At 43.8% G+C, this 26,580-nt stretch overlaps 1 protein-coding gene across 3 annotated transcripts in view; it reads right to left on the bottom strand.

The window, feature by feature from the left end:
* Positions 1-26,580, bottom strand: part of SPTBN2 (spectrin beta, non-erythrocytic 2) — a 224,575-nt gene that overhangs the window by 72,047 nt on the left and 125,948 nt on the right. The window lies entirely within an intron of this gene.

Below are 26,580 nucleotides of genomic sequence, written 5' to 3'. Positions count from 1 at the left end.
AACTGTGGCTTTCTGCTTCAGCTACTGTACATATAAATGTGAACTGTGACTGAATAAAAAAAAATAAAAAAATAAAAAAAAAAAGACAAAAATGTAAGTTGTCATTGAAAATATAATACCTTTAAAATATGTCACCCCCCCCCCCATTTCCCAGGTCTTTTGTAACAAAAAGACTTTCAGAAATGGATATTACAATGGATTCAATTACTACGTTCAATGTACAACATTGGCTCTAAAGCATTAGTCTTAAGATACTGTAATGATCTACGTGGTCTCTGCCTTAACAAGAATAGCTGGATGTAAGGTTTTGACTGGGCTCATAAGTTTGTTCATTGTGTAACATAAGATGTGACCCTGTGACACATCCACTGTCAGACAGATCCAACCGGTCACTGACCCCAATGACCTTACCAGGGTAAGGTGGGGATTATGTGACTGCATAAGCAGCACTACAGCCTATTCTTGCCATCACCAAATGTCAAAACCCATATATCACAAACATGGAATCCCGATGGAAGTGTGAATAGAACCTTTACTGTACGTAACTTTTTTTGTTTTTATGTGAAATTTATTTACTTACAATATGTTGGCAATGTATTAGAAATCCTAAAAGGAGTAAAAGCCCTTACTGTTGTCTACTAAAAGCTACACAGCAGCACAGATTGAAAATTTCCTTGATCAGGGATAGTCTTCTCTGAGTTCCTACACAAGAGATCAGACAAAATTCCACATTCTGACCACATAGAGAACAATGTGCAGCTCCTCCAGTCTCTCCCAGGACTCATGTTTATGATCAGTGCACAGAGAGGACAGATGGAACTATCAATGTACAGCCAGGACACCAGGCAAGAAGGATCATACAATTCCTGCAGAATTAGAGATTTTAAAATGAACTGAGCCCTAGACCACCAGGGATACTGGCTGTAACCTCTCCTGTGCCCTAGACCACCTGGGATATTCCCGGATTTTTTTCTTCTTCAGACTTTGAGCTCATGATGCCAAGATATAATGCTGTTTAATCTGCTTTTATTACTTCTGTGCGCCACTCTGTCCGTTTTTATGCATAGGACTCCCAGTACGGGAGTTGTTACCCCGTACCCTTGCTGCCTTGTCAGGCAGCATCCCTGCAGTGTCACCTGGGCCCCCTTATGTATATATTGTTTGCCATGTGTTATACTGTATAATGCATATAGAAAGGGTTACTTTAAGAAAAGTTAACATGTGATCACCAGTTTTTATGCGAGTTGTCATGTGGTTGTAACCCAGGAGGTATCAGTGACCATGTGACTTAAGGGATCCCACCAGAGTCTCCCCTATAAAAGCCCTGGAGGAGGAGTCTCTTCACTCTTATGCTTCCTGCTGAGTTGCAGTACAGTCGAGTCCTAGAGTGTGTCTGGAGTCATAGGAGGCCACAAGCTACAAGTCTACAGCTACGAGCTACAAGTCTACAAGTAAGCTAAAGTCACAGCTTAGTCAGTCTCAAGTCAAGTCAGTCACTGTCATCTATTATCAAGTCAGAGTGGCCTGCACTAAATTGTCCAAATCTACTGCAAGTCCCAGTAAGCCCTTTAGATTTCTGAAGTCACTGGTCACCTCCGTGGGCCTAACTTTTTCCCCTGTCTAAACTTAGTAAAGCTACCGTTGTCCGTAACTTGGCGTCAGAGTCATTATTGTCCCTGTGCCTAGCCCAGGATCCAGCAATATACCTTCGGATGGTATTAAACATAAACCATGCCCTGGAGACATGAATACAAGGGGTTAATGCCATCTGCCCCTAGGGTAACCGTAAAATAAAAAGTAAAATAAAAAGACTTGTCCTACAGCAATTTCAAGTGATGGTCCTGTGCATGAAAAAGGGACAAAGCAACACACAAAAGGTAATAGAAGCATATTACACAGTATTATGTTATTACAATCATGGACTTCAAGGCTGAAGAAGAAAAAAAAAAAAAAAAAGAAAAAAAAAAAAAAACACAACACGAATACCACTTTAACTCCTTCTTTACCCTAGTCCACCAGGGACTTTGACATTGCAACAAGATCCATGTCACAGTAGGGGATATTGTATGCAGTGTGGAGACCTAGAGCAGGGAAGGGTGTAAGACCTAAATCTTTTCCCCTAGACCTCAGGAATGTTATCCTAAACCAATTAACTACTAATTGTGGCAAGTTATTTCCAACGATACATATTTTCTACTTTATTTGCTCACTAGCTACATAGGCTTACAGGGGTACTCCACTGCCCCAGCGCTCTTAACATCTTGTTCCGAACGCTGGGTGAGGGCTGCGGGGGTCGTGACATCAAGGCCATGCCCCCCCCCCTCCGTTATGTAACAGCACATCCCTCAATGCAAGCCTATGGGAGGGGGCATGGCAGTTACCACGCCCCCTCCCATAGGCTTGCATTGAAGGGGGGTGGTGTGACATCACGACCCTGGCAGCCAGCGTTCGGAACAAAAATGTTCTGAACGCTGGGGCAGTGGAGTGACCCTTGAAAAAGGGAACAATGCAAGTCAGCTACCATATATATGATATACATACCCACTCACATTTTTGGGGAATTTATTAAGTCTAAATATTAAAAGCGCACTGCTTTTTGCTTCCCTGATTTATGAACAGTACACACTCCTTAATAAATCAGGCAGTGAGGTGGGTCGTGCACCATGCCTCTGAAATCTACTCAAGCTCTGAGCTAGCGTGTATATTTTAGCTACAAAACTACCTCTGGAGCATAAACTGTAATAAATCCGGTGGTGCATGAAGCCACATTGCTAAACTGAGGCTTGCGCAAAAATATTGCGACTTTTTGCAGTCTGCTTATAGTTCAGATAATGATAAATGGCTGCTGGGCACCAACGATATTTATATCAACCAATGAGGAATCTCTGAAGTCAGTCAATAGGTTGTTTTCGGATTCACTTGCTGCCCTTGTAAACATGTAAGAGCACAAAAGGCAATCAGACTATAAAAAGAAAAAAAAAGGATAAGGTGAACAAAAAAAAAGCAACGTCTCCATACTAAAATTAATGCATGGATATTGAAATAACCAGCGAATTGCAATGATGGGCACTTGTGTATATAGTGACAGATATAATAAAGCATATAAGAAAGAAGTCTAATACAATGTCATGAACCATGATATTCTTTTGGATGTTAATGTCTAGGGGTGAGAAACAACATTCAATGTGGTTTACAGACAAACTGCATTTGGACAATGGGCATCTCATGTGTTATCAGCTTGAGGAAGGGGCAGAATTTACCTTTCCAGGGTTTAATGTTACAAAGTAAAGTCAACCCCTTATTTTCCGGCAAAATGCATTTGACTTTTGTGATGCCATCTAGGTCACAGCATTAAGCTGAGCAGGACATTGCTATTAATATGATGTAAAAGCTAGCCATGCGTGACCCCCTCCCCTTCTGAAAGTCAAATCAAATTGCATCAGCCATGTTCTGCCAAAAACCAGAAATACAGGTTCATGTACAAATCACATGTGTCGCTTCATAGGGAGCGGTCATGGGGGAGGAGAGCAGGACGAGGCTAGAGAGTTCTTAGAAACTTGTCAGGTAACGCCATCCATAGTGGCAGAAGAGAGAGGACTCACAAAGGGTGGCTGAAAAGTAACTAATAATCAGAGGTGACATGACACGAACCCTCAGTCCACCCTTGATAAGTACAGTGGAGGATATAGAGGTGTCTATGGGAGGAGGAGACGAGGCTTCAAGTAGTAATTGAGGCGAATAATGTACAGACAGTGGATGACAAGTCTACTGCCATATACCGAGGGAGGGGGAGAAAATACAGCACAGTCAAAATAAAGAACCACATAGTGCTGATGTCAGGGCTGGAAAGGAGCCATTATAATGAATACCCAGTGTGATGCTATAAGAACAGGTTCGGACAGGGCATCCGAGTGGTTTCCTGAGCCCATGATAGGTCTTGTTTTTTTCCCCTATTGACGTCAGCGACTTTACAAAGGCAACGTATGCGAAAGTGGCAGAACAAACTTTGTACAGAGAAATATGGCAGCGAAGAAAACTGAAGCATGCAGAAAGGGGCTGCTACTATCATGTACACATAAGTATTCAACCCCTCCTTTCCGAAGGGTCCGGCTAAAAGAGACCTTGAAGTGAATTCTGGAAATTCCAATGGTTTGCGATAATAATGTTGAATGGCCTTAAATGGAATGTATTGCCTAGAATTTTTACCTACATATTAGAAGCAGATAGTTTTTTCTATTCTGTCTATTTTCTAATGGTATTTTTATTTTATTTCACTTTTTGTACATTAGTATGGGGGCAACCATCCTGCCCTATATTTAAAAATATATTTTACAACAAGCCCCATGGGCACAATAGACAGTAGCTGTCCTACTTACAGGAACGGGAAAAGTTACTGGGCATACCCTGCGACCTTTGCATTTCACAGGGAGGGGCAGGCTGAGCTGTGAGCTTTATCTACTATATTACCCATGTACTAGTGACACCTTTCGCTGTAATGCTGTACCGATTACTTTCCAGTGCCTCCTCCTTATCACACAGAAGAGGACGTCTCAGCTTAGTTTTAGACTTAGTGGTGTAAATGAAAACTGCAGGATTACAGATTGTATAACATAGATAGTATAGATGTAAAGGAGGTATCCAGCTCATATACGTTGTTTATTTTTGGTGCCATGGCTGTGCTAATCGAATGATTGGCGGTGGTGCTGGGTATCAGAACCCTGCCAGTAATCTAGGGATGCCCATCAATTTTTGGTCAGAAAGGTGCCTGTACATATAATTTAAACCTGTTCATTTTGGCAATCCTGGCTGACCATATAACTTAAGGGCTTTGTTTATGCATAATGTGAACAAGTGCCCCAGTGATCATGATGCCAGGGTTCAGTGGCACAAGAACTGAGTGCTGTCTCAATGTTAGAGTTGGGACTGGTGTAGGAGCATGGCTATCAATTACACAGGATATACCGTATTTTTCGCCCTATAAGACGCACTTTTTCTTCCCCAAAACTGGGGGGGAAAAGTCGGTGCGTCTTATAGGGCGAATACACCCCTATCGCGGCGGTCCCTGCGACCATCAACGGCCAGGACCCGCGGCTAATACAGGGCATCACTGATCGCGGTGATGGCCTGTATTAACCCTTCAGACGCGGCGATCAAAGCGGACCGCCACGTCTGAAGGGAAAGTGACACTAACCCGGCTGTTCAGTCGGGCTGTTCGGGACCGCCGCGATTTCACCGCGGCGGTCCCGAACAGCCCGACTGAATAGCCGGGTTAGTGTTTACAGGACACCGGGAGGGACCTTACCTGCCTCCTCGGTGTCTTCTTCGTTCAGGGATCCCCTGTATGGCCGGCGCTCTCCTTCCTCGTCATCACGTCATTGCATACGTGCGTCGGCGTGCGTAACGTCGCGATGGCGGTGACGGAGAGCGAGGATACCCGGCCGGCAGCAGAGACGTTCCCGAGCGACTGGGACACGGCGACAGCAATGAAGCGACATCCAGGGCAGCGGGTCCGGAGCGGCGGGGACACATGAGTATTACCATGCAGTGGTCTTCAATCTGCGGACCTCCAGATGTTGCAAAACTACAACTCCCAGCATGCCCGGACAGCCAACGGCTGTCCGGGCATGCTGGAAGTTGTAGTTTTGCAACATCTGGAGGTCCGCAGGTTGAAGACCACTATTGGGTTCAAAATCTCTCTTTTTTTTTTTGATTTTGCACCTATAAATTGGGTGCGTCTTATTCGCCGGTGCGTCCTATAGGGCGAAAAATACGGTACATTTATGTCACGTGCAGTAAAAATGTTTGAGGAATTTTCAACTTGAGATATACAAAAATAAAATAGATACAATAGTGACCTTGAGAGGGGACACAAGTTGTTTTAGTCCATCCCTAAAATAGGACACCTGTAGGACACCTGTATGACAATGTGAGAACCAACACTCCCCATAGAAGTATTCCCCTTCGCGATTACTCTTATATCATGTGACATTATTCCATCTCTCCCGTATGTCGATAATATATGGCTTGAGGAGTTCTGCAGAGTATAGGAATGTGCTGCGTGTACAATGTTTACAGCACATGGACATGTTACACATTCCAAGCGAAAGTCCTATAAGATTAATACATTTCATTAGAACAGAACATTGTAATGCTGTAAACTTGATAAACTATCCCGCCAAAACCACAGCTCAGTTAAGAGAAGACATTTCGGGAGGACTGTCATGGCTGACTGGCAAAACTATGTTATTTGTACTGAATTAAACCTTTTGTATAGCAGTAGTCAGTGACTAAATTACAAACTTACAAGCTATTTACTGTTAATGTCACATGCACAGAGATGACATTTTTTCTCTCTAAAGCCCAGTCCCCTTTCCCCTTCTTGTGAATTTGGAATATTTGAGCTGTAAAAAGTCAACGTACTTCAATAATCTGAAGAGATAACTGTACACGTCTCCACGATTTAGGCATCCACAGTCACTGCTACTCTAAAAGAGTCAGCTTATAAAGTTCTTTGAAATGTATCTAAACTTTCTAACAACTTTTGACATGTCGTAGAAATCTCATAGATGTTTACTACTTCCATACACTGAACATTTAAAGGGGTATTTTATCCCCTATCCAAAAGGATAGGGGGATCAGATGTCTGATCACGGGGGGGCCTGCTCCCGAGACCCCCCCGTGATCTCCCTGCAGCACCAGCATTCTATGCGGGTGCTGAATCTCCAGTTTCGGAAACCTCCAGGTTTCCAGGACTGGGGATGTGACGTCACGCCACACCCCCCTCCATTCATGTCTATGGGAGGGGGCGTGACTGTCGTTAACCAGGGTGCCTCCAGCTGTTGCAAAACTACAACTCCCATAATCATTATGCCTGTTTTAGATTGAGAAAGGGTCACAGACACCAAACGCGTTTGTTTTAAGGCTCATTGGAATAAAGGACTTCTTCTTAACCTACACCACTTTCCTTGTGTCTGAGCGGTTTGGCGACGAACTTAACCGGTAATTTTTTCTGCTCCACATCCGTGGAACACTCGTCTGGATACTGCACCCCTTGGCCACGAGGCTCCTGGATCCAAGTACTGGTCGGCTGCACCGCATTAACGCAGCAAACGCTGTTGAGGTAGTTGTTTCCATATACACAACTACAAAAAGGCGAGAACCTTTCCACTCACCGTAATTTCATGCATGTTACCACATTTTGCTTAATATACTGCCCCATGAGAAGCTCTGCTGTTTTTTGTTTTGCCTTAGTACTACACAATATATATATATATATATATAGTGTGACACCCCCCCCTCTTTGGATTTTTCTGTAGTATGGATCAGTATATAAGTCCTGTATTTACACAGTTACGCTGCTTGTCATGTGGATTCTATGTATAGAAAATATTCACAAAGGCGGATGTGCACTTTAAGATTGTTGCCTAAGATAACAGAGTTCAATAGGCTTTATAATTTCGGCAGGCATTTCACTCTAGGAACATCCAGGTGTCCAACATGACACACTGCAATTTTGGGGCTACACAAGATTTTATTTATTTATATATATATATTTTTTTTTTATAAAACTTGTTTGAAGTTTATTAAATCAATGTAAGAAAGATATTCTAGAATTGCAAGTGCAGTTCAATTAGTCACAATATAAAACATCAATGTAGAAGACTAATACCTGAAGAACTGATACAAACAATCCAAAAACAAACCATTAAACCGAACAGACGGAAGGTTGCTCATGTGTCTTACTGAAAACAGGGATTCAAAAGAAGAGTGAATGAGAAACAAGAGGGAAGACAGAAGAGAAGTCCGAGTTACAATATTTGGGCACAAGTCAAGCAACACTATCTGTTAATACCTGGACAAAGGACAAAGGTAAGCGTGCATTCACACTATGTAATTCCCGCTGAATTACGCACGGTGAACTTTATCATCAGTGTGAATGGGTCTTCCGCGAGACCCATTCACACTGAGCAATTTCAGCGGCGGACAATTTCGCCGCTGAAATTGTTCCACGCAAAGAATGAACATGTTCGTTCTTTGAGCACAATTCCACGAGCTCTGCATAGCAGTCAATGGTGACGGTGCAGTGCTGCGCGGACCGCTGCCAGGCTGAAGCTCAGTGAGATTTACGAAGTGTGAACGCACCCTTAGGCTAGGTTCAGACTACGGAATTTCCGCCGGAATTTTCGCTTTGAAATTTCCGGCAGAAATTCTGCTTACTATAATGCATAGTGTAGTGAATGGTTTTCCGTTCACAAATTCCCACTTCGGATTTTCTGCTTAACAAATTCCGGATGAAAAATCTGCTAGAAAATTTCCGCCTGAAGAAAGGGGTTGCTCTTTCTTCAGGCGGAAATCCTAGCGGAACACATAGCAGTCTATAGGAGACTGCAGTGTCCGCGCGGTCCTAGCGCCGACTAATTTAGTCGGCACAGGCGGAACTGGGAATCTCCGGCCGGAAATTTTCTGCCCGGAGATTCCGTAGTCTGAACCTAGCCCTAAGGGTCTAGTCACACAGCAGAATTTCCGCGTGCAAAATTCTGCCTCAAATTAAAGCCCATAGACCTTTATGAGATTCCGCACTACCATTCACACTTCTGAATTTCTGTTTGCTGAATTCCGCAAGCAAAAATTCAAAAGTGTGAATGGGAGTGCGGAATCTCATAGAAGTCTATGGGCTTTAATTTGAGGTGAAATTCTACAAGCGGAAATTCTGCCACGTGGATAGACCCTCAGGCTAAGTTTACACTAGGGCATTTCCGCCTGCAATTCTGCTTTTAAATTGCAGGCAGAAATTCTGCTTACTAAAAATGTATAGTGCAGTGAATGGGTTTCCGTTCACAAATTCACACTTCGGAATTTGTGAACAGAAAATCTGCTTGAAAATTTCTGCCATTCTTCAGGCGGAAATACTCGGGGAACACATTGCAGTCTATTGGATACTTTAAAGCAATGGTATTGTGAAGGGTGTCCCAGTGTAAGAATTGAGGCTGTCCCTGAAAATTTTAGAAGGTGTTGGGGAAATGGTGTGATTCTCCCCTTATCCAATACTCACCAACTTTAGGCTAGGTTCACACTACGCAATCTCCGGGCAGAAAATTTCCGCCCGGAGATTCCGAGTGCGGCCAGCGCCGACTGAATACGTCAGTGCTGGGACCAGAGAAACATAGAATGTGTCGGCAGATAAGAACCATTTGGCCCATCTAGTCGGCCCAATAATCTGAATCCTATTAATAGTCCCTGGCCCTATGTTGCCTGATGAAGCTGCGCATGCGCAGCGAAACGCGTTGCATCTAATAAATCCATTGATTTTACTTGGCTGCCTGATGGTTCCTCTCTGCGCCAGACTAACTCCTGACTCCCTGGTCATTCGGTTTTGATTTTACTCTTACCCAGGAGGGCTGCAGTGGACCTTCTTCCATATTTCTTCTGCACTTTACCTTGTTGTGTGTGGGCGCACAACCAACTTTGGTAAGCGGCTTGGGAATTACCGTCCCCTACCCCCACCAACAAGATCTACTGATCCCGCACATGAGGCGCCTTCCTCCCTCCCTCTCTCTAGATGGCCCTATGTTATATGAAGGATAGCCTTATGCTTATCCCATGCATGTTTAAAGGGGTTATCCAGGAAAAAACTTTTTATATATATACATATATCTCTATCTATCTATCTATCTATCTCTCAACTGGCTCCAGAAAGTTAAACAGATTTGTAAATTACTTCTATTAAAAAATCTTAATCCTTTCAGTACTTATGAGCTTCTGAAGTTAAGGTTGTTATTTTCTGTCTAAGTGCTCTCTGATGACACGTGTCTCGGGAACCGCCCAGTTTAGAAGAGGTTTGCTATGGGGATTTGCTTCTAAACTGGGCGTTTCCCAAGACAGGTGTCATCAGAGAGCACTTAGGGTGCGTTCCCACAGGGCGTATACGCAGCGTATTTGACGCTGCGCAAAATGTATGGCAGCATCGGGAAATACGCTGCGTATCCTTTGCTCACTATACACACAGGGCTTTCCGGCGGCAGCCCTATGTGTGTAGTGAGTTTTGGAGGCGGGGCCGCGCGTCACAGATACGCCGGCACACGGCCCCGCCTCCAAAACTCACTACACACATAGGGCTGCCGCCGGAAAGCCCTGTGTGTATAGTGAGCAAGGGATACGCAGCGTATTTCCCGCTGCTGCCATACATTTTGCGCAGCGTCAAATACGCTGCGTATATGCCCTGTGGGAACGCACCCTTACACAGAAAAGAACTGTTACGCCGAGCACTCCGGGTCCCCGCTCCTCCCCGGAGCGCTCGCAGCGTTCTCTCATTCGCAGCGCCCCGGTCAGACCTGCTGACCGGGTGCGCTGCGATATTACTCCCAGCCGGGATGCGATTCGCGATGCGGGATGCGCCCGCTCGCGATGCGCATCTCGGCTCCCGTACCTGACCCGTTCCCCGTCTGTGTTGTCCCGGCGCGTGCGGCCCCGCTCCTTAGGGGGAGCGCGCGCGCCGGATCTCTGCCATTTAAAGGGCCGCTGCGCCACTGATTGGCGCAGCAGGCCTAATCAGTATTCTCACCTGTGCACTCCCTACTTATACCTCACTTCCCCTGCACTCCCTCGCCGGATCTTGTTGCCATTGTGCCAGTAAAAGCGTTTCCTTGTGTGTTCCTAGCCTGTGTTCCAGACCTCCTGCCGTTGCCCCTGACTACGATCCTTGCTGCCTGCCCTGACCTTCTGCTACGTCCGACCTTGCTCTTGTCTACTCCCTTGTACCGCGCCTATCTTCAGCAGTCAGAGAGGTTGAGCCGTTGCTGGTGGATACGACCTGGTTGCTACCGCCGCTGCAAGACCATCCCGCTTTGCGGCGGGCTCTGGTGAATACCAGTAGCAACTTAGAACCGGTCCACCAGCACGGTCCACGCCAATCCCTCTCTGGCACAGAGGATCCACCTCCAGCCAGCCGAATCGTGACAAGAACAACATTAACTTCAGAAGCTCATAAGTACTGAAAGGATTAAGATTTTTTAATAGAAGTAATTTACAAATCCGTTTAACTTTCTGGAGCCAGTTGATATATAAAAAAAAAAAAAAAGTTTTTTCCTGGATAACCTCTTTAAACTCCTGCAAATACAGTGAAGGAGTTTAAACATGCATGTGATAAGCATAAGGTTATCCTTCATATAAGATAGGGCCAGGGACTATTGATAGATGGGCCAAATGGTTCTTATCTGCCGACACATTCTATGTTTCTATGGTCCCAGCACTGACTAATTCAGTCGGCGCTGGCCGCACTCTGAATCTCCGGGCGGAAATTTTCTGCCCGGAGATTCCGTAGTGCGAACCTAGCCTAAAGGAGTATTGGGTCAGGGGAGAACCATTTCCCCCAACACCTTCTAAAATTTTCAGAGACAGCCTCAATTCTTACACTGGGACACCTTTCACAATACCATTGCTTTAAAGTGGTGCTCCAGAGAAAAACATTTTTACAGTTCACCTGGTGTTAAAAAGTTAAAAACAGATTTGTAAATTATTTTTATTTGACCTTTTAAACCTTCCAGTACTTATCAGTTGCTACAGTGTATACTGTAGGTCTTTACAATCTGACCACAGTGCTCTCTAATTTCTCTTATTTAGAGACGCAGATGAGCTATTGCTAAAAGAGCTAAAAGTCTCAAGCAGGAACCTAGGAAAGTTGGGTGAGATAGGGAGGATATGAATGAGTTTTTACCCAGCTTTTCAAGACTCCTGACAGGTAAATGTATTTAGTTAACGGCTGTCCTGGTATGTTAGGAGTGTTTTGCAAAAGCAGGAAGACAACAGGTTAGAGATCACAGCTATAAAAGGGAGCAGTTAACCAGATGTCACCCAGCTTTCCCAAGAAAGATTATTTGTTGTATGGTACCATATGCAGTGATACACCTAAATGGTTATACAGCAATCATGTGATACCTGCGTACTATGTCCCTACAACCATCCCCATCTTACATATTTTCAGTAGCAGCATACCGGGCCAGGGAAATGAGGAGAAATTTTAGTTTTTCAGCACTATACAGGGACTTCCAGTCAATTGCGCAAATTTTTAAAGTAAAATGAGCCAAATAATACTTTTTACACAGCAACTGGGAAAACCACATGCGTGAGAATAGAAAAAAAAATAGCGCTAATGATGAATGAATAATGAGTTTAATGTAATCTGGCCTAGTGGGCATTAGGTCCTCCAATGTAGGTGCAATACTGTGTGACCTGCTTACTTTATACACTCGTACAGCTCCACCTGCTCAACAACAAAGTCTCCGTGAACATTGTTTTCCTACGATAGCACGAAGGGCTATAATCAGAAAACCTTCTCTATGGTGCAGTATAATCACAGGCATCCATAAAGTATATATAGTAGTGATGCACGCAGAGATCTGTACAGGCAGGTAACACATTCCCTTGTTCAGGCATCCGATCAGAGATAAATTACACTTGTCTTATTTTAACTGGGAAGACAAACCCGTCAATTTAACACATTTTTCCTTAAGTGCATGTCAGGGCAGAAACTCATTATCCCCTATGGCAAAGGAACAGGTTACGCCCAGAAAGCAGCATCTATGCAGTGCTGAAATTTACAATGCAAATCCCTGTTGTACTAACCATCGAGTAGGAGCGCTTCCCACTGACTGATACATGTATCATACTGGGCTAGTCTGTAAACTAGAGATCAAAAGGTTAGTGCTACCTACCGGATCCTCACAAGTTAGGACCCTGTCCACATCACACTTCAGTAACCAGCACAGATTAGGATACGTTAAAGGAGTACTCCGGAGGGTTAAAGTTTTATTTTTATTTTTTTAAATAAGTAGGTGCTAAAAAGTTATACAGGTGTGTAAATCACTTCTATTTAAAAATCTTATGCCTTTCAGTACTTATCAGCTGCTGTATGCTCTAGAGGAAGTTGTGTAGTTCTTTTCAGTCCGACCACAGTGCTCTCTGCTGACACCTCTGTCTGTGTCAGGAACTGTCCAGAGCAGGAGCAAATCCCCATAGCAAACCTGGACAGTTCCTGAAACGGACAGAGGTGTCAGCAGAGAGCACTGTACAAGCATCCTCTGGAGCATACAGCAGCCAGTAAGTACTGGAAGGATTAAGATTTTTAAACAGAAGTAATTTAACTATTGCGGCACACTTTTAATGCATGTGTATTGGTTCAGTAGCACCGTGGGAGGTCTGGGTATGTAGCCACTTTATGGCTGTCTGCACCCGGATTTACCATATTGTTTCTAAGGGAAGTTGGAAAAAACCACACACACACACACACACACACACACACACACACACACACACACACACTTAATTCCTTGGAAGCCGGCACGGAGCAGGTCTAGCAGTCACCTATTCACATTACATCACCGGCAGTCCCAGCCAAACACAACAGGATCTGCTGACAAACTATTCTTACCATATTACTAACAAATACGACTTTGGAACTTAGACATACTACACTAATAAAGACGCCAGCAGCAGAGTACTCACTGGGAAGATCTCTGATCCTGATATGTAGTACTGTACTGCATTTCATGGGAAAGTGAGTTTATATTTTTAGTGTATTTCAGGTTGTAGTTATTTATTTTTTTTGTTCTTTTTGTTAAAGGGGTACTCCAGTGGAAAACGTTTATTTTATTTTATTTTTTTTAATCTGCTGGTGCCAGAAAGTAAAACAGATTTTTAAATTACTTCTATTAAAATCTTTACCCTTCCAGTACTTATTAGCAGCTGTATGCTACAAAAGGGAAATTCTTTTATTTTTGAATTTCTTTTTTGTCTTGTCCACAGTGACACCTGATGCCTGCATCAGGAACTTTCCAGAGCAGGATAAAATCCCAATAGCAAACCTATGCTGCTCTGGACAGTTCCTGAGGTGTCAGCAGGGAGCACTGTGGACAAGACAAAAAATAAATTAAAAAAGAAAATAATTTCCCTTTTGTAGCATACAGCCGCTAAAAAGTACTGGAAGGATAAAGATTTTTTTTAATAGAAGTCATTTACAAATCTGTTTAACTTTCTGGCACCAGTTGATTTAGAATGTTTGTTTTCCACCGGAGTAAAAACAGAGCATTTATGTGCATGACGCCTTATTCCATATCGATATAGAGCCTTAAAAGGGGAACTCCGGTGGTAAAAAAAAAAAAAAAAATTCAAATCAACTGGCTCCAGAAAGTTAAACAGATTTGTAAATGACTTCTATTAAAAAAAAATATCAACTTCCAGTACTTATAAGCTGAATAAACTACAGATATTACAGAGAAATTTGTGACGTTCTTTCCAGTCTGACCACAGTGCTCACTACTGACACCTCTGTCCGTGTCAGGAACTGTCCAGAGCAGGAGAGGTTTTCTATGGGGATTTGCTTCTACTCTGCACAGTTCCTGACACTGACAACGTTGCCTCTGTCCGACTGGAAAGAACTTCACAAATTTCTCTGTAGTATATAGAAGCTGATAAGTACTGTAAGCATTAAGATTTTTAATAGAAGAGATTTACAAATCTGTTTAACTTTCTGGCACCAGTTGATTTGAAAACATTTGTTTTCCACCAGAGTTCCTCTTTAAAGGTGGTTGTGTACATGACACCTTATTCCATATAGGTACAGATCCTTGATATATTTGTGTACATGACGCCTTTTTCCGTATAGGTACAGATCCTTGATATATTTGTGTACATGACGCCTTTTTCCGTATTGGTCCCTGCTGTATTGTTGTCAGTAAGGGCTTGTTTACACTACAGAAATTCTGTGCGGATTCCACCTGCATTGCTTTCTATGGGAATTCCGCAACTCCATTCACACACACATCGTGATTTCTGCTGTGGATTTGAGTTTCGCCAGAAGAATAGCAAGCAAAGTCTCAATGCAAAATGGGTGCAAATTCAGAACAGCGCATAACTTCGTGGAATTTTCTCAGTATGAACATACCCTTAGGGCCTCAGACAGGAGAATATCCGCCCGCAATCTGCGCCACCTCCATCAGTCAGCGTAAGGACCGCACAGACGTGTCGTCTCGATTGAGAGCAATGCATGTCCAAGCTGATCCCACTGAAGGAATTCACAATATCATTCAGAATTAGAATTTCCGCGTTAAAATTTTCCACCACAAAATTCTCCTGTGTGCACAGTGCAGCAGAATCCCATTAAAAGCAAATAGGAGGCTGCTGCACCCTGAATTTTTCCACTGGATTCCTTTCAAATATATTGTGCTGTGTAAATGGGCCCTTAGGGAGCCAAGTGGGGGCAGGATTGCTGCAATGTAATTGACAGCTCATATCAAACATACTATTATAAACCATTTTTTACCCATATACATGCAGTAACATAGGCAATATCTGTCCATATTTTGTGGCTTGAAGGTGGTTGGCAGACCAGCAGAATGAAGTCTTTCCTCCACCAACCGTAGTCAACTTACTTGGGTACTAGAAGTGAACAATGTCAGGTCACAGACACAGAGCTTTGCATATTTAGGTAGTTCACACAGTGTAAAATAAAAGCAAAAATATCGTCATAAAAATAGGTCTGTGTTTTTAATCTAATAATATGCTAAATAAAAGTCTATGAAAAAGTGGCTTTGATAAATCTGGCGCATTTCAAGAAATTCCACTGTGTTGGTACTAATATATCAATGAGAAAAAACAACAAGAGGTGCGCCCCTAGTGAGGACCGTTTATATAAAATGAAAGAGATAACGCAAAGATGGGTTCTTACCCCTAGGTGTTGCGCTCAGAGCACAACACCTACAGTAGCGTCTATATGCAGGAAATCAAATGGAACCGCTGCCACCAGGAACTTCCCGGTGTGACGTCAGTCAGTCCGGTGGATAGCAATGGAAAGAGATATGTGAACAAGTTCCTCTAAAGAAGGCGCTGGTACCCGAAGATGAAAGTAAACTTCTTTATTAGCAACGCGTTTCGATCCCGAACCGGGATCTTCGTCAGGCAGGATGCCTGACGAAGATCCCGGTTCGGGATCGAAACGCGCTGCTAATAAATGAGTTTACTTTCATCTTCGGGTACCAGCGCCTTCTTTAGAGGAACTTGTTCACATATCTCTTTCCACTGTGTTGGTACTGTTAGGCCATGTTTACACGGCGGAATTTTCAAGCAGAATTCCACAGAAATATTCTGCTCGGAAATTCCGCTGCAGCAGAGACCTAATGATTTCCTATTGGGATTCTGCTGCACTGTGCACATTTGGGATTACCCAAATCCAGATTTCAGCATCCAGAGAAACAATGAACATCTTTCTGCGGATTCCGTTTGGAAATGCATTGCCGTCTATGAAGACGACGCATTTCTGAGCAGTCCCAGCATTGCCAGAACATGCAAATGTGCGAAATGTCCGCCCGTGATTTCCAGGAGGACAATCTGGACATTTTCGTCAGTGTAAACATAGCCTTAGAAGGAAGGCCCAAAGCTGCTCAGACATGAGATACCGATCATCCAGGCAATCATTCACGATCTACCTGTTTACTCAGATTTTAATTCAAGGTTTACTCAACTAAGGAAGAATCCACTGACAACTTAAAGGGTACCTCTCATCAAATAAACTTTTGATATATTTTAGATTAATGAATGTTGAATAACTTTCCAATAGCATGTTAATGAAAAATATGCTTCTTTCTATTGTATTTTTCCCGATCAGTCCTGTCAGCAAGCATTTCTGACTCATGCTGGAGTCCTAAACACTCAGAGCTGCCAGCCTGCTTTGTTCACAGCCAAACAGGCTGTGAACAAAGCAGGCTGGCAGCTCTGAGTGTTCTCCTTTGTGAACAAAGCAGACTGGCAGCTTGTAGTGTTTAGGACTCCAGCATGAGTCTGAAATGCTTGCTGCCAGGACTGGTAGGGAGACCCCTAGTGGTCATTTCTTCAAAGTGGAAAATTAAATAGAAAGAAGCATATTTTTTTTATAACATGCAATTGTAAAGTTATTCTGCATACATTAATCTATAATATATCAAAAGTTTTTTTGATGAGAGGTACCCTTTAAAGTGAAATTCTTTTGTACAGTTCTGTGTTTAAGGTTTTCTTGCTTGGGTCAGAAATGAATACAATTTTTTAAAGCAAATACAATAAAAATAAGTGCGAAAAAAGCCCTAAATTTTCGCCAATCCTGGTCACTGGATGATACGTTTCACCTGTTTACAGACGTTCATGTTGGATTCTTCTCTTATTAAAGGCTTAGTGGGATTTTGAGATTAGAACTGAAAATGCCCCATTGTTTGCTTTCAGCTGTGTGCACAGATCCATGTGTACTCATTGGTAGACTGCCAGGCGTACTGTAATACAAGCTGTGCCAAAGTCACAAACACTACAGAACAGTGCAGTTTATCATTCACGTGATGGAATCATTTCACAATTCACGTAATAAGCCGTCTTTATATCTTTAGGAAGGAGCAGACAACATACTCTGCTTATGCTTTATAATACAGTGGTCCCTCAACATACGATGGCAATCCTTTCCAAATGGACCATCGTTTGTTGAAACCATCGCATGTTGAGGGATCCGTGCAATGTAAAGTATAGGACAGTGGTCTACAACCTGCAGACCTCCAGATGTTGCAAAACTACAACACCCAGCATGCCCGGACAGCCAACGGCTGGGTGTTGTAGTTTTGCAACATCTGGAGGTCCGCAGGTTGTAGATCACTATTAGAGGAAGTTGTACTCACCTGTCCCCGCCGCTCCGGACAGTCACCGCTGCCCGGGATGTCGCCGTCCATCGCTGTCGCCGAGTGTCCGAGTTGTCACCGACGCTCCGGCAAGGCCTCTGCTTCCCCGGCATCCTCGCTCTCCATCGCCGCCATCACGTCGCTACACACGCCGCTCCTATTGGATGACGGAACGGCGTGCGCAGTGACGTGATGAGGTCGATGGAGAGCGCCGACGATGCAGGGGATCCCGAAGAGGAAGCGCTGGAGCCCCAAGGACAGGTAAGTGACATCACCGGAGCTCACGGGGGAACCGTAAACGACTATCCGGTGGCAGATGAAGCAGTCAGCGCTGCCGGATAGCAGTTTATGCGATGGCCCCGACATACAAAAGCATCGTATGTTGAAATTATCGTATGTCGGGGCCATCGTAGGTCGGGGGGGGGGGGGGGGTTACTGTACAGGGTTATCTCTCATACAAGAGGTTTTCAGGTTGGTGTACAGAGTGGCTAAGCAAGGTATATCCCCCCCCCCCCCCATTCTGTGGCAGCAATGTAACAGGAATGGGACGCAATTACTTCCCCAGGGTAGAATAAGTGATGAAAGGTTCAAGACGGATTTCCTAAAGCTTTTAAACACCTCACGAAACAGCGGAAAAACATTCTGCATCATTTGCACAGGCCAATAAACCAATCCTAGTAATACCAGTAGGAAAAAAATAAAAAATAAAGTTCCCTAAAACACAGGAAATGTGGGGAATGCACCACTGCATTATTGCAGAAAAAGGAGTTCTCCACTTTAGAGGGGAAAGTATGAGCCTGATGCACCGATTTTTAATAACCAGGGATATGGTTTATAACGCAAACACAAAAAGGTGAAGAAGATTTACTATAAATTAGGGCTGGGTGGTATACCGGTTCATACCGAATAGAGATGAGCAAACTTACAGTAAATTCGATTTGTCACGAACTTCTCGGCTCGGCAGTTGCTGACTTTATCCTGCATAAATTAGTTCAGCTTTCAGGTGCTCCTGTGGGCTGGAAAAGGTGGATACATTCCTAGGAGACTCTTTCTTAGGACTGTATCCTCCTTTTCCAGCCCACCGGAGCACAGGAAAGCTGAACTAATTTATGCAGGAAAAGTCAGCAACCGCTGAGCTGAGAAGTTCGTGACGAATCGAATTTACTGTAAGTTTGCTCATCTCTAATACCGAATACTGAAATTTTTGTGCTGCACGATTTTAACCCGTACCGCAATACCAGTTTGGCCCCTCCCCCTCGAGAATGAATGAATGAGCCCAGCGCTGCGCTGTCCCCATCGGGGAACTAATCCTATGTGACCCGCGAGCGCTGTTCTGCCACCCCCCCCCCCCCCCCCAATTAATTATTAGCCCAGCCCAGCGCTGTCCCCATCAGGGTACTACTCAAATGTCACCCGCATGCGCTGCCCTCCTCGTCCTGTTTGTTGCGGCCGCCGGCGCTGACACTCTATACCAGTGGTCTCCGACCTGCGGACCTCCAGATGTTGCAAAACTACAACTCCCAGCATGCCCGGACACTCACAAGAGCAAGCGTCTCAACAAATAACTGTACATGGTCAGAGATGGACCAGTAAGTACTAGACTAAATTCAGTCCACTTGTCACTGTGGTATATGACCGCAAACCAGTCTGCTGATGTACACCATGGGGGAGAAAGAGTGGTTGCAGTTGCCCATAGCAACCAGATTGCTTCTTTTTTTTTTTTTTTTTTTTTTTTTTATAGGCCTCTTGTTATGGGCAACTGCACAACTCTGTCTGCACAGGTTTTGATAAATCTCCCCATATGAGTGTAGGCTACATTAACTTAAAAAGGTATAAACCACTTTTTATCATTTCTATCATAGAATGTGCCAAAGGGATCATGCACATGACTAACTCCATTAGGCTTAATTTACATCTGCCTGTGTTCACCCAACAGGTGCTCTATGTAGGGAGGTCCTGCCTCGGAGGCTTATAGCACAGTTTAGACAACAAGGGCTCTCTCTGTGTTGCACGCTGATCTCTTTCTTTATGAGACGCAGTCCAAGTTTAATGTCAAAGCACAAGGTTACAGGACAGATGTCTTTTATGACAACCTCCTAAGGCAACCAAACATACATACATAGATGGTTTATTGCTTCTATTGATAATCTTCATACACAGCACATAATGCCGGTATCATCAACTGTACATTTACATTATATAGCCCTAATAAATATAGAAAGGATAGCACATAAAAGAAGCCTACCTCTCTGATATAACCCCATAGGATGATGCCGGAAACCAGTCACCACTGAATGTTCTATTCTAGCATTAGGCCTTGTTCACACAGCCCAAGATTAAACTGCTTATTTTAAACATGAGCATCTTCGTCTGTCAGTAATAAAAAAAGAAGTAGTTCTGTTATGTGAACATAGTCTCAGGACAAAGAAAAAGATGCGGTATCATGTCATTTACATTTCGTTATCCAGCGTGAGAAAGAAGAAAGACACTCACATGCCGGAAATATTTAGAAGTTTTAGCACGCCAAATAATTATTTTGGTTACTTAAATATCTGTCAGTGGAAAATTTGCAGTATGTCTACCCGGAAGACAAAGGCGGTCATTCCACAAATCTGCATGTTCCGCCGGCGCCAGGAGGGCGTGGAAATGCACTAGGGATCGAGAGTATCGTTTTTTTTTTTAGGGCCGATACCGATAATCTGGGGAGGCGATATTCCGGTATAAGTTATCGGCTATTTATCCCCCCGCAACACCGCTGCAGATCATTGATTTAAAGCGGGCGCTTTAAATCAATGCACTGCAGTGGCTTTTGCGGTGCCTTAGGCCACCGCCGCCACCCGCTTCTCTCCCCCTGCCTGTCCGGGGGTCCTGAGACCTATCACTGCCACCACTCCCCCCACCACGCCTAGGGGTGCCTCCAGCTGTTGCAAAACTACTACTCCCAGCATGCCCGGACAGCCGTTGGCTGTCCGGGCATGCTGGGAGTTGTAGTTTTGCAACAGCTGGAGGGCCTACTGTAGGTATAGTATATTATACAGACCCCTGTCCATCCCAGAACCCTGAATCACCTTCCCAGTTGCTGCAGGGACCGTCCGGGGAGGGTGGTCCGGGCCATCCATCCTTCCTGTAGTGTCCGGCGGCATTCCGGGTGGAGGGTGAACCGGTCCGGGCTGTCCTTCTCCGGGGGTCCTCTTCTCCACTCCGGGCAGGCTCCGGCCTAGTAACGCTGCATAGACGCTGCTGCGCAGCGACGCACCTGACGTCACGGAGTAGCGGCGTCTATGCAGCGTACCAGGCCGGAGCCTGCCCGGAGTGGAGAAGAGGACACCCGGAGAAGGACAGCCCGGACCGGTTCACCCTCCACCCGGAATGCCGCCGGACACTACAGGAAGGATGGATGGCCCGGACCACCCCCATTACAGGTAAGTTTAATTTTTTTTATTGACTCGGACGGTGGGGGAGGGGCCCGACCGGTATAGCGGTATGGGCAGAAATCCATACCGTGGGAGAAAAAAAAAAAAAAACGGTATCCGGTTCATACCGGTATACCGCCCAGCACTACGGTGGGGGGTGCGACGCGGTGCGGTGGGGAATTATCGGCTTATTGGCAAGGTAATTGCCGATACCGATAATGCCCAAAATCGTGATTATCGACCGATAATATCGGCCATATCGATAATCGTTCGATCTCTAAAATGCACCATCTCCTAGAAAGCAGCAAAAAGAATAGACAAGTATAGAAACATCTGCTGCGGAAATTCCACCGTCTGAACAGTGCAGCAGAATGTCTGCGTAGAAAATTCCAGCAGAATTATGCACAGACAGTGTGCCATGTGAACATAGCCTTAGGCGGGGTTCACATCACGTTTTTCCCCAGACGGGAGCGCATACGGCAGGGGGGAGCTAAAAACCTGCGCTCCCGTATCCTGCTGTATGCGGTCCTGTATGTAATTCATTTCAATGAGCCGACCGGAGTGAACCGGCTCTTTTTCCCCGCATGCTGTTTTCTACCGTACCTAAAACCAGGGCTGTGGAGTCGAGGAGTCGGATGAAATTTTGGGTACCTGGAGTCGGAGTCGGCAAACAATGCACCGACTCTGACTCCTACAAAATTTAGATTGGAATAAAAAAATAAAAAATAAAAAAAACAGCAAGTTTAAATGTCCCAATTCACAAAAAGTTATAATTAATGACTTCTCTACTGTAAGAATAAAGACCAATGCATGCAGTGCCTCACGTAACCGCAAAACGAACATGATAAGTGACCATGAAGAAGCTTTTCATGTGCTTCACTATATGGCACGCAATGCACAATTAGGAGCCGCAATACTTATACTTTCCATAGTGTTGTGTTCTGCTCTTACAGGGAACCCATGGATAGGGGATAAGGATAGGGGATAAGATTTCTGATCGCGTGGGTCCCGCCGCTGGGGACCCCCGCAATATAGCACCCGGTCGGGAGCCAGACCCTCCAGCGCTTCTGGAGCAGTAACAGGTGGGTGCTGCGTGCTATATTGCGGGGGTCACCAGTGGCGGGACCCCCGCGATCAGACATCTTATCCCCTATCCTTTGGATAGGGGATAAGATGTCTAGGGGTGGAGTACCCCTTTAAGTAAATATGTTTTTTGCAGGACTAGAGACACTTGAATAAGTGAAGGGAATGGAGGGTCAATAGTTTAAGACTGAAGCTGTAAACCATTGGAAAAACTGCTGCCATTTAGCTAAGGCTATAAAAAACTTGTCAACTCCAATTGTTAGCTTAAACTTTAAACATGACTATGGGATTCTACCAGGGAAATCCTGTTCTATAATAAATGCCCCTTCCTGGATCCTCCCACTGCCCTATCTTCAGCAGCAGATCAGCACACAAAAAGGAGAAGGCAGCAGCTTCTGCCCAACTACCTCTCTCTGCTAGAAGAGCTTAGTGGAACAGCTTCTTGGATTCAACTGTAAGTTTTTATTAATACATTCGCATATTAATACAGAGGAGTCGGAAGTACAAAAAACTGGGGAGTCAGAACATTTATCTACCGACTCCACAGCCCTGCCTAAAACCGTAGTCAACCATGGTTTTAGGTCCGGTAGAAAACAGCATGCGGGGAAAATGAGCCGACCGATTCACTCCAGTCGGCTCATTGAAATGAATTACATACGGGACCGCATACAGCAGGATACGGGAGCGCAAGTTTTTAGCTCTCCCCTGCTGTATGCGCTCCAGTATGGGGAAAAACGTGATGTGAACCAGCCTTACTCTGGAATTCCACTGAGGAAAAAAAATTAATAAAAAAAATAAAAATAAAAAAAAACACAGCATCCAGATGTTACCTGCAAGTCAATAGTAAACTGCAAAATGCCAGATCCACTTGCCATTTTTCAGTTTGGTGTTTTTTTTTTTTATATCCTTTTGGCGTTTTTCAGCTATTTTGGCTCAGAGGCTGGTTTTCCAAAAAGCCCTACAAAGCCTAGTTAAGCGTTTTTTTGTACAGAAATCGTGGCATTTTCCTCCAATAGAAGTCTATGGGAGAGCAAAATAGCCAAGAAATTTTGTTTTTAACTTTGGCGTTTTTTGACGGCGGTTTTTATTATTTTTTTTGGACTTAAAAAAAGTGGATCGAAAAAAGTGATGGAGATACCTTTTTGTATTAAAATTTCGTAGGGTACCATTATACTCTGGTCAGTGATATGAATAGAACATCACTCAATCATATGTCCCTCAGAGAGCTGTGATTGGCTGCCACCATCCGGCCAATCACCACTCTGGACAGAAAATATGAATGAGTGATGTTCTATTCACATCACTGGCCGGATTACAGAGCAGAGATGCGAGTGCTGTATAGAGCCGCTCCGAATCTCTGCTATATTATGGACGATCGCATCGGGTGTCAGGAGTAATACCCAAAACAAAAAAAACGCCAAAGGGGCAAAAAAATTGCAAATTCCACACAAAAGTAAGAACGCCAAAACGCATGGGAAAACAGTGCAGTTTTCCTCCTGCCGTTTTTAAGGCTAAGAAAAAAAAAAATCTAAAATATGAGAGAACTACCAGGATGATTCAGAATGAGTTGAATGCTTAAACAGGTCAAGGTCTTCCAGCTGATCACAAAGTAAAAATTGTGGAAATTAAATTTTTCCCTGCACCAAGTCTTGTGGAAAATATTGTACAATCCTTTTGCACAATTATAACAGATCTGTGTGATTTGATTTGGATTTATCTGCAGAAATACTGCATGTTTTCCACTGTCAAAAATTTGAATAATAATAAAAAAAAAAAAAAAAAGTACAGTGGTCCCTCAAGTTACAACATTAATTGGTTCCGGGACGACCATTGTATGTTGAAACCATTGTATGTTGGGACCAGAACTCTATGGAAACCTGGTAATTGGTTCTGAAGCCCCCAAAATGTCATCCAAAAATAGTTTAAAAAAAAGTGAGAATTAAAGAAAAATAAGTAGATAACTAATACAGATAAAGCAAGTCCTTACATATAAAAGTAAGAAAGATCTGCTGGGAGCTGTAATCACGGTCTATATCAGTGTTTCCCAAGCAGGGAGCCTCCAGCTGTTGCAAAACTACAATTCCCAGCCTTTGGCTGTCCAGCCTCCAGCTCCAGCCTCCAGCTGTTGCAAAACTACAATTCCCAGCCTTTGGCTGTCCGGGCATGCTGGGAGTTGTAGTTTTGCAGCAGCTGGGGGCACCCTTTTTGGGAAACACTGGTCTATGTAGAGGACAGGAGCTTCTTCAGGGTCTTGTACAGAACATGCAATGTCCTAATTAAGTAACATGGAGTCGCCCTTACTTGGTGTCCAAAGGAGCTGCTAACCCTAGTACAGGTAAAGTGTACAGAACATGTAATACCTCCCTGTACTGTAGGGGGCGCTACCAGACACCAGTCAGTGCATACGCTTCAGTAATACAGGGGTTTTACCAGTAAATTGCCCATCCTGATTGGTCGGTTCTTCCGGCCATTGACACATTTCATAGATCTGGACTGTCTGTACATTGTATGTTGAGTCTGGTTTCAACTTACAATGGTCCAGAAAAGACCATTGTATGTTGAGGCCATTGTAGGTTGAGGGATCACGGTATAGAGCCCCTGATTCTCAACACATGGTTACACTAGAATCCTAAATATTCACATAATATAGACAGAACCTGTGAAGTTAACAATAAGCACTGATCAAATTTAAGACAATACAGCACAAAAAGCTGGGATTACGGTATGTTAAAAACATGAAAGTTTTTTTTTTTTTTTTTTTTTTGCGGCTATTTTTCCACTGGTTACAGATGAAATTATGTGTGAACATACCCTAAGCCAATGTTACCTATAAGTTTAGATTTGTGTTACTACCACATTATGGTTCAAAAGCAATATATAGTTTATAACCTCAATGTGTCAAACACACAAATACATAAACTTGTCCATGACTACTGCTGATTTGAAGCACAATGGGGGAGATTTATCGAAACCTGTCCAGAGGAAGAGTTGCCTAGTTGCCCATAGCAACCAATCAGCTCACCTCTTTCATTTTTAACAAGGCCTCTGCAAAATGAAACAAGTGATTTGATTGGTTGCTATTTTTCAACCAACTTTTCCTCTGCACATGTTTTGATAAATCTCCCCCTATGGCCCTGATTAATCAATCAATCTGTCTAAGGCTACATTCACATCTCGTTTTTGCAATATGGTTCCCGTATCCGGTTTCAGTGTAAAAACTGTATGGAACCGTATTGCAAACCGTATGTATAGACATGTCATTGAAAACCGTATGCCAAACGTAGCATCCGGTTGTGTACGTTTTGCATAATTTACGGTTTTATCATCAAGTTTTTTTCCCGTACACAAAACCGTAGTCTACTACTGTTTTATGTCCGGGTGAAAAACCGGATACAACCCGTATACGTTCTTTTTTAAATGGTGGTCTATGGGAACCGTACTGAACCGTATGTGCGTACGGTTCCATCCGGTTTTGCTGTTTGCACATGCGCAGTGAACACCGAAAGTTCTTCCCACAAATAGAACTTTATTTAATTGAGGACAAAACATAAAACCGTATTAGTTTTTTTCAAAAACGTATGAAACCGTATGCAACCGTTTTCAAACCGTATACAGTTTAAAACCGTACAGAGGTTGTACATGGTTGCATAAGGTTTGGTCCGGTTTTGAGACTTTTTTTTTTTTTTATTACATAAAACCTGATACGGGAACCGTATTGCAAAAACGAGATGTGAATGCAGCCTAAAGCTGCAGCTCATAGACATACATTAAATACTGTTCTCGAATACGGCGGCCGCAATTAAGCCCCGCCCCCTCCTCCCAGCTGTATATGGGACCGTATTTAACAAAACGAGATGTGAATGCAGCCTAAGACAGAAACTGGAGTGATTTTCCCAAGCAACCAATCACAGCTCATGTTTTATATCTTAATGAGCTCTGGTAAAATGAAAGCTGAGCCGTGATTGGTTGCTATGGGCAAATCGCTTTAGTTTTTGTCAGATTGATAAATCTGAGCCAATGTTTTGTCCGCACAGGGGTGTCCATCAGTAAAAGGGCATTTGCTAGTGAAAACAAAGTTAAAAAAGACGTAAAGTTTTGGAAAACGTATGACGCAGGTTCTGGAATGTTCGCGCTTTGACATTCTACAGGGATACATTGTATACATTGCACAGCAAACTGAGATAAGAGAACAAACCATTTAAGTGCGGAGGTCTGCGTCAGCGAATTATAGACAGAATTACACATTTACTGTGTCATAAATTTTAACCTTTGAATTTTGGTTGCTTTATGTGTTGTGGCTTGAACTCTGCGGGACTATTGCCAAGTAATGTACACACGCACGCAGGTTGTATACTTTAGGCACATGTGTGCTCTCTTGTCAGTACATAATAAAACTCCAT

Source organism: Hyla sarda, chromosome 6 (assembly GCF_029499605.1).
Source record: "Hyla sarda isolate aHylSar1 chromosome 6, aHylSar1.hap1, whole genome shotgun sequence".
Classification (NCBI taxonomy): domain Eukaryota; kingdom Metazoa; phylum Chordata; class Amphibia; order Anura; family Hylidae; genus Hyla; species Hyla sarda.
Note: the sequence above shows the minus strand (reverse complement) of the source record. Positions and strands in the feature narration are given on the sequence as shown.